The following is a 9,317-nucleotide window of genomic DNA, read 5'->3' as shown; positions in this document are numbered from 1 at the left end:
TCCTCTCCTTATTTCATTCCCTGGGTTTTGCTCGGGGCTGTCTCCTCCTTACTGCTAGCTGCAGACACACCCTGAGAATTCAAGGCCGCTTTTCCCCATGGATAGACTGGGAATCCCAAGGAGCTGGGTTATCCTCGCGCAGTCCTGCTTTCTGCTTTGCCTGGTTTCCCCACGCATTCTCTCTTGGCCACGCTCATCTCTCGCTGAGCTCCCTCTCCCTGCCGCCTGCTCCAGGCTGCCTTTCTCTCTCAGCAGGGCTGGCATTTCCTTACACAGCGAAATTCCCATTCCTTCTGCCCTGCCGGATCAGTTAAACCAGGGGCCCTCTGCTTCAGTTCTCTTGTAAGGGCTGCTCCCTTCCTCAGTACGAAGAGGCATTTAAACTGTTCATTTGGAAAACAGTCAATTGTCAGTCTTAAGGCTCAGCTCTCAAAGTAACAAACAAAGGGATCATATATTGGGGGGGGGAGGGAAGCATAAAAACATGTTGCATGAACAATCTAGCATTAGCAGAAGGAGGAAGAGAGTAATTCAACTCAGTGAGCACAGTAAATGATTTTGGGTATCTTAGTTTCTTGGTATCAGATTAGCTCCTTCCATCAGCATCATTATAAATTGCATCTGAGATGATCTTATTAAATGGAATATCTCACAAAAACCACTATGGGCTAGAAAACATCCCGGTGAATAAGAGCTTCACAGATTCCCTTTACTGCACTTTCATTGAGGTTTTGCATTTCTTATTTGATGCAAATTTTAATTAATTCACTTATTTAGTGAGTAATTCTTGGTAGCTACAAGCAATTGCCTCTCTCTCAGACGCTCACAGTCCCTGTGTGTGCCGGGGTGGGACCGGGCGCTGCTCTAACGCGCTGCTGCTTTAGTAGATGTGGAGTTTTATATGAGGTGAAAAACAACGCAACAATCTCTCTTTTGCTCCTGGATGTGGGCAAGAAAAAACATAGGATGACGTGAGAAAATGCTTATTCAAGTTGCCTGGATTTAATTGCTTTGGAAAGGTGTTCAGGTCGCGCTGGGGTAAGAAGAGTGCAATGCATAAACAGAGGGAGGTTGGTTTATGACCCCAGAACCACTCATCTGGATTCTCCCTCCAGGGAAAGTTTGTTCCATCCTTTGGTTCTACAAGATGCTAAGCCATTCAAATTTAAAAGTATGTTTTGATCTTTAAAGTCATTTGATGTACAGGAGGTATACTGATACCATCTGAAGCCTGGCATTTTTTGATGCATATGTGTCCCAAGCCACCGCTCAAGTACCTGGCTGTTTGCTATAAACGTTGTTACCATTAGAACAGAGGAGAGAGGAAAACTAATTACAAGAACTAAGTAAGCAAATGGGATGTGGAAGTGACTGTGGTGTTAGCAGAACTGTGTCTGCAGGTTCTTAGCGTGATGAGTTTGGGTCTCATGAGCACCTAAGTACCCGTGCTTAGAGTAAACCAAGTGCAACTTATCCCCAGGGTGGGCTACTGCAGGATAGCAAATGTGGCAGAGCAGGGTTTGGGAACTCCAAGGTAGCGTCAAAGTCTGACATTGGTGTTACATAAATTCCTGGTGTGCTCTCTAATTCATCTTGATGATCCTGCAGCCAATACCTCTCACCAGTCCTTCTGAAATACATCCCATACGCGCTCCTGTGGCTTATTCTAAAGCAACGTAACTGCCAGGTCTTGACCACTGGTATCTGAGGTGACGTCCAGGAGACCAGGCAGTACTTTTTGAAGAATTTTTCCCCTCCTCCTCTATGCTTGGAAGTTCTCATTGTCCGTGTGCTAAACAGTTAATTGTCAGAGTTTCCTAAGTACAATGGGGTCTTTAGGGGCTATTTATCCCCCCCCCTGCAGTGCTACAGAATAGATTTATTTTTTTTTCCCTCTACAGGCCTTTATGTATTCCTGCTCAAAATATGAATGAGCATGTTTCGCTCCCACCAAGAAATCTTTAAAGATGTATTAGGATGCCTCCCAACCTGTGAGTTCCTTTAAACACCACTTTGGTTAATAATCAGAGTCCTGGAAATGCTAATTGCTAACTCAAAATTTAAAGACGTACTGAAAAAAAAAAACAAAAAAAACCACCACAACAAGAAACCAAAAAAACCCAAAAAAGCAACAAAAAACCCCCACCAAAACCCAACAACTTATTTTCTGCTGGTTATGTGCTGAGCAGGATACAAGTGCACAGCCAGCTCCGAGGAGTGATATATATCTAAGATATATATATTTATATTTATATATATAAAGCGCCTATCACCATATTGATAAACATTCTTTAAAACAAAAAAAAAAAAAAAAAAAAAAAAGCCACAAGGCTGCTGCAAACCTGCCTGGCTGGTGTCTAATACTGCTACTCCATCAGGGTTGGAGGGAGACCTATTGTGAATGGCAACAGTTTGCACTGTGACTTCTCCAGCTGTGCTGCAGAACAATGCAGGTGTCGCAGAAGGGCAGTGGGACACGAAGGCTCAGACCTGTTACCCGTCAAAACGTCTCAGGAGCAGGGAGCTCCTATTAGAAAGAGCAAGCTAACTTTGCGCACAAAGCTCTCGCTCTCTGTGCTTTAAGGCTGAGTCAGGGACTCTTCTGGACTCTTCCCAGGTTTCAGAAGATCACCAGACAGAAATAAGTATCAGAAATAGATAATCAGGCATCTACCTGCAGTTTTGCTGATGGATGGAATTGTCAGTTTTCTTGGATGGGCTCTAATAAAGCTCTGGATAGGTTACGTGTCCCTACATATTAAAGTTAGCGCAGAAAAAAGCCTGAACAGTGATGGAGCTCTGATTCACTCGGGTTCAATACTTCCTGTGGTCTGACAGCCTGCCTGTGAGCTCAGACTTACACAATCGGTCCGTTTTGCGGGGGTGTTCTGGGAAGCTATCAAGTGTAAGGCTCTCACCAGCTCTGACATAGGTTTGCCAGGTGTAAAATGATGTAAAAAGTATGTACACAAATAGAGAACTGGTTTGGACCTACAGTTTTTCCCTACGATTGTAGGTGCTTGGTTGTCAACAAGCTACCCAGCTCTTAAGATCTCTTGGTAATGTTTTCTGCCTGCAGTTGACAGTAAAAGCTACAAATATCTCCAAATTACTGCAGTCGCATCCCAAATCCTTTCCCGTACACTGGGGGCAACGCACAGATCCACCCTGCAATCCAGCGGTGTGACTGCAGCTCAGGCAAGCGTATCTGAACCAGCTTAAAGCTACTGAGCTCGGTATTAATAGCACGGTCGTGAAGTAGGAAGGAGTTTGGCACACGTCAGCCTGAATATTTACTCAGGATCTTCAGCAATTTTTTTCAGCCTGTGCTGAATCTGGTGTATCTGCAGATCCACAGCTTATCGAGGTAGTCACTAGGTAGTTCAACGCTAGGCGGGTACGACTGTTAGTTGTGATAATGCCTTTGGACTGCAGCATAAATATTTTCTTAGTTGGTATCTTCTTCCCCGTTGCAGTGGGTCAGGTTCAGCTGGTCATTCCAAAGTCCATCCCAAGGGACGTGTGCCAAGAGTTTTCCCTGTGCAAGAGCTCAGAGCACGCAGTCCCAGGGCTACAGAAAAGTATTTGTTGAGAAAGTATACGAACGCAGTAATAGATGCAGCATTTCTCAACTCTCCACCCCTTCTGTAGCTGCTGAGTCATTTTGGGTTGGTGTAGCCAGGACGTACGCTTTCGGTACTCTCTAGTTTTCTTCCTTCCCTTAAGTGATCCTGGGTTTGCTCTACAGACCTCAAATAAGAGAAAATGGCAATATTACCAGAATTTTCTCAGCTCTCATCTCCACTGGCAACTGGACGAGGTGACGTTGTGTTTCTCTGCTGTCTCTTTGTTGCAGCTCATGCCGTGTAGTACTTGGGATAACCCTCCAGCGCCTGTAGTTTTTGATAGGACGGTGTTGATGTTGCCCTGCTGTAGCTGCACAGCTGCTCTGCGCTGATGAGATGCAGTTTCTCTTGGCTCGTATCTCTGTCGGCCACGTACAAGCCCTCTGCCTCACCCTGCTCTTAGGCAGGGGCAGCAAGCACAGGACTGTTGTGATGTTCCCTCAATTCCCTTGAAATTCCATGGGTTTGTTACAGAGCACTCTGAAGAGCTGGGTTGGAGGACATGCAGTGGTATCCTGCTGACTCTGTCTTGAAGAACCCCAGCTTGATGAGAGTAAGGGATCATCCTTTCTTCTTCCTAAACCTGACACTACCTGCATTTTCCTTGAATGGTGGAAAGGAGAAGTTCCAGCTGTGTTGGTCAAAGCGCAGTTGAAATATTGTCCTTTTGAACCCAGCATCTGACTTTGCTGCCATGTCCAGAGCATAAGCTTTACCAGAGGTCAGAGAGGAGCTCTCTGCAGCTGCCATAAACATCTTGGGAGAGCTGCAGATGTTTAGAGCTGCCTATGCCCTGGTACAATGAGGCTTGGTGCTTAGCAGCAGAGGGGCATCATCCGGGTGAGTGTGTGCGAATGCACAGGGAGATGTCTCAGGACTGTGGGTGAGGCAGGCTGGCCTCCTGATTATGCATAGCTCTGGATAGAGAGGGGCAGAGAAGTCTTAAAAGCTCAATCTTGTAGAGAAAAAGCAAAGGTATCTGTGGAGACTTTTAGAGTATAGAGCTTGCTTTCAGAAAGTCATCTGTGAAGGTGAAGAACCTGTTCAGACAGAACTCGTAAACCACTTTAAATGGGAATTTAGGGTGTGATTTCTTAATCATCTCGTCCTTCTTCAAAAGGGGATAGGCAGACTTGAAGAGGATTGGAGTTTGCTGGCTCTCTGTAATGATCTTCATGATAAAGTAATAACACTGAGCCATCTACTCCTCGTTGGAAAGGAGCCTCCATAGCTTTAGAGAATAACCTGAGACGCCCTTGGGAATTGTCTGTCTGACCAGAGGATGGGCACGGAAGAGGCACTGGGGACTTCTGATATGAACGGGTGCGAGAAGAGCAAGCGTGAACACATCAGAATACAGAGATTTTGCTGTCGGGGAGAGCGAGTGTGAGTCCCGCTGGTTTCGGGGACAGCATGTAGAAAAGTTTCTTCGGTATCAGAATTTCTGCTAAATATGCTTTCAGAAAATATTTTCTGTTTCAGGGCCTGGGTTTCTCCGTAGGTTTTCTCTGAATGCTCTGCGACTGCGAGAGCAATCTCAGCAGCTGGCATGTGGGCTCTATGCTCTGGTTTCATTAATTCACCCACCAGCCCTGTACAGTGACCCTTCAGCAAAAAGCCAAGCACTGTTTCTTCTGTGGTTCCCAATACACTGACAAATGCGGGGAGCTGGTGCTCTGCAAGCCCAGGAACCGTGGAGGTGTGCACATATTTGGTTTTTGTGGTATGTACTAGTCAGGAACTCAAAATAGACAGCAGGAAATGTAGCAGGTTGGTAGTGGAAAGACAGTTTCTGTCTGTAAAGACCAACTGTCCTAGTGTGCGTACGGCATCTGAGGACACACTTCGATGAAGAGGAATGAGCTAGTTGGAGGAAATAAAGAAAAAAAATCATATTAACATTTTATGAAAGGAGTTTGGGAAACACCTACTTGACAGATCCAGTGCCTCAGGCCAGGGCTTAAAATACATTAAAATCAGCACAAGAAACAGAGGGGGGGGTGACCCTGACAGATACTGAGCCGAGGTGCAGGTGTGCCTGTGAGGTGACCCACGCTGACACATAGTTGATTTACATTCCTTTCGTTATGGGGTTTTTTTTTGCCTTATGTAGTTTACATACTTAAAAATACAAAATTGAGTGATAAAAATCACTCAGCCATTAAGTGAACATCCAAAATTCCGTAAGTTAGGCCAGGCAGAAATATGTTGGCTGTTTATATTAAGGATGTGTGATAAAAATTTATATGGGTACAATTTCTTTGTTTCTGTCTCACATAACATACAGATGTTTATCTTGAAATACTACTGACTTGTTATTCCTGCATTTATTTCGGAGTTTATTATCTAAGCATCTTTTTTTTTATTTGGAAAGTGAAGCCTTCATCGTAAACAATCATTCTGTGTAAGTTTATTTTGACAGCTAATTAGGTCTGTCAAGTTGCAACTTTATGGGATGTATTTATTAGGTACTTCCAGATGTAAGCGGGAAAGAAAAAGCAGATGAAGCGATGATTCCCCCCCTCCCTTAAGAGACACTAAAAAATTATCAGGATTTTTTAACAGAGACCCAGCACTTGCCATGTTTTGGACACCACCTAGAAAGCTTTCAGTGCACAGAATCGTACAGAATCCCAGACTGGCAGGGGTTGGAAGGGACCTGGGGAGCTCACCCAGTGCCACCCCCCTGCTCAAGCAGGCTCACCCAGAGCAGGGGGCACAGGACAGCGTCCAGGCACGGGTTGAGTATCTCCAGAGAAGGAGACTCCACAGCCCCCCTGGGCAGCCTGGGCCAGGGCTCGGTCACCCTCAAATGCACCTTTCAGTGCAGACCTTTGAAAAGATCCACAGCCTCTTAGAAAACTTTACACTTATTTTATCCTATAGGAAAAAGAAAGAATCTGTTTTCTTACTGAACCTTTTCACATTCTAGGTACCAGACTAAACCAATAATTTTCAGGTTTTAAGTATGTGATGATGGGAGAGAAGAAAAACATAGAAAATTATAAACACAGCTGAGAACTCTAGTGAGACACTGCACGAAGGATGGTGATACCTTTTCATGTTTCCATGTCTGACTCTTGCCGAAGCAACCAGGGAAAGTGTTTTTAATCCTCTCAATTTCCCGTATCATGGGTCGGCGGAGCGTTGGCTGGTAACGCGATTATGGCTCTTTTCCTTTTCCCAACTTAAGAGAAACTAGACATGAAAGAGAAAGACTGAATGAAGACCAGAATAGTCAGTACTAATTCATTTTTTCCCCCAAATGGCTGAACGCTCGCTGCACTAATTGCTGTACGTTCAAGGCAATCAGCATTACTACACTGTGAAAATGTCAGAGTTTCCGAGCCAAGGTGCTGTATGGGCTGTTTTGCCCGATTTCTCTCTACATGGCCATTTTCTGAGCACAGGGGTTTATGCAGCTTTTAACGCAACGTTCAGCCAAACTGCTGCTTCACAACTGATTCAGTCAGCACTTTGGCTGATTGATAACTCCTTTTTTGTGGGATTGCGCTCTATTAAATAATACCGAAAGGTTAGTATATATCTTCAATCCTCATTGATTTTCTGTTAAACGAGAGTGACTTAGCTCCTTTTAGCCCGGTTTGGTTGGAAAAATAAAAATTCTTCCACCGTCAACCACAATTTCAGATCTGTCTTCTGAACACTTCACCTGAAAAAGAGTTTTTAAACTATGATTTGCATGTTAAGATTAAAAAGAACATCACCGAGGTGATGGTGCTGAGCGCTTGTGCTGCCTCGCAGAAGTTGGCGGGACTGAACAGGGTTATATAGACTCCATGCAAAACTTTTGGAAGTGCAGCTGAGTGCTTGCAAATCCAGCTGAAATAAACTGCAGCTGAGGCGAATCGCTTTGATATCAGGCTTTTAACCTAAAGGTCGTTTTTAGCAATTGCATTAATTTCAACAATTCTGAAGAAAATGGCCACAGAACAAACAGCTGAAGCAGATATTACTCATTTTTGAGGCTTAATGAATCAACAAAAAAGGTCAGTTCTCAATTCCAGATGATAATTTTCTCCCCTTTTTAAGTATATTTTATGTACTTGAATAAAGATGAAGGAAATTAAAATACGATTGCAGGTGCCTAGCTCTGCTTGAGCTGTCTTGGCCACTGCTTTCACTTGAAGCGACACGGCTGGATTTGAACTTGCACCCTTTAAAAACCAGGAGAGCAAAGAAATTAAATTAAGTTGTGCCTCTGGGGTTTGAGATGAGTTCAGAATGGGTTTTTTTTTTCAAATAACACATTAGTTCCACAGCTCTGTTATAAAACTAAGTGACAGATAATGTGTTTTGATGTTCCAACACACAGCAACCAGCTTTTGGAGACGTCTGTGCGCCGCTTTGTGCACGAGTCGTCCTCCTGAACTTAACAGGGCTATTCACATGCTTGACATTAAGCGTGTATGCAAATCTTTGCGAGACTGGAACCTAATGTGATTATAATAAGCCAATTCCAGTGCGAATCTAAGAGTATAGAGTTTCAAAACTGAGGTCAAAATGAAAAAGTTTGCAAAAGTTGGTCATATTTAAAAAAAAAAAAAAAACCACCAAAAATGCTAAGGGAAAATAACAAAACCTGCTGTTTAAATCAAAAGTAAGTTCTCACAAAAAGAGGGAAAATGAGATAGTGAAGTTGCTTATCAGTTATTGAAATTATTTTATTCACTATTTAACTGTCTTCCCAACACTCAACTCTGAGACAGGAACACCTATAGATTTTTTTTTTTTTGTCATCTTTCATGGATAGGACTGTGCCGTCGCATAGCTGCTCTTTCGAGGTTAGGTTAGATGCTGTGTAAATCAGTGGGAGTACTGGGACTTTATTTCTAAATCATCTTTGATATGTTATTTTTCATGCAGGCCAACAATAAATACATTATTTTTTGAGTTCTGATGTGTTAACAGTAGATTAAACAGTACACACAGGAAAGAGTACTTGGAGGTTGACATGTAAGACTGTTCAGCGTTAAATAACGTTTTCCCATGGTTTTAAGGCTCTGACAGGCTCTGTTCCAACCCGAGCACTTGGCAAAACAGACTCACGGACTGTTTGGCTGCTCTCAGATTCCACAGTTAACATACGTTTAAAGATCTATAGTTGGACTGCAAATGAGGGAATAGAGCATGCATTTTTCCCTTTGAAAACAATTCGGTTAATTCTGTAAATTCAAACAGTAACATTATGCAATACCTTGCACGATCGTGAGTGGGAGGTGGAGCGTACAGATGCCCAAGTATGTGGCACGCTCTATAAAAAATAAGTGTAGGAGCCTCTGCAGTTCCTATCTCACCGCTTATCTCAGTTGCAAATGTAACTTGCTCGTCCCTCTCTCGCTGTCCTTCCCCCCCGTCACACCTCACACGTTAGGAAGCCATCTGGACCTGAAGTATCAGACTGGAAAATAAATACGGGCTCTCATTAGTCCCTTCGTTTGTTTGTTGTTGCTTGTTCGGGCTAACGGTGGCAGAGACAAGGCTACGGGCTCCCTGGGGGTGCAGCCGGCTGGGACTCTGGGGCCTGGTTATGCTCCTGCATGTTTTGGAGGACCCCGCTGCCCTCTGCAAAAAAAAGCGGGTGCTGGATGAAGGCACCCCAATGACCCTGGGGTTGAAATCCAAGCTGCCCACACCCAGCGGCCTGGGGGCTCCTGGGTGCGTGACACC

At 44.1% G+C, this 9,317-nt stretch overlaps 1 long non-coding RNA gene across 1 annotated transcript; it reads left to right on the top strand.

The window, feature by feature from the left end:
• The first annotated feature begins 4,412 nt into the window (after nt 1-4,412).
• LOC118452224 lies at nt 4,413-8,197 on the top strand. Its single transcript, XR_004841917.1, has 2 exons — nt 4,413-4,466; nt 6,559-8,197. It is a non-coding gene; the product is annotated as an uncharacterized LOC118452224 (long non-coding RNA).
• Nucleotides 8,198-9,317: the final 1,120 nt, after the last annotated feature.

The sequence above is a fragment of the Egretta garzetta genome, unplaced genomic scaffold (genome assembly GCF_000687185.1).
Source record: "Egretta garzetta isolate BGI_Z169 unplaced genomic scaffold, ASM68718v1 scaffold105, whole genome shotgun sequence".
In the NCBI taxonomy this organism is placed as follows: domain Eukaryota; kingdom Metazoa; phylum Chordata; class Aves; order Pelecaniformes; family Ardeidae; genus Egretta; species Egretta garzetta.
This window is presented reverse-complemented; position numbering and strand designations above follow the sequence as displayed.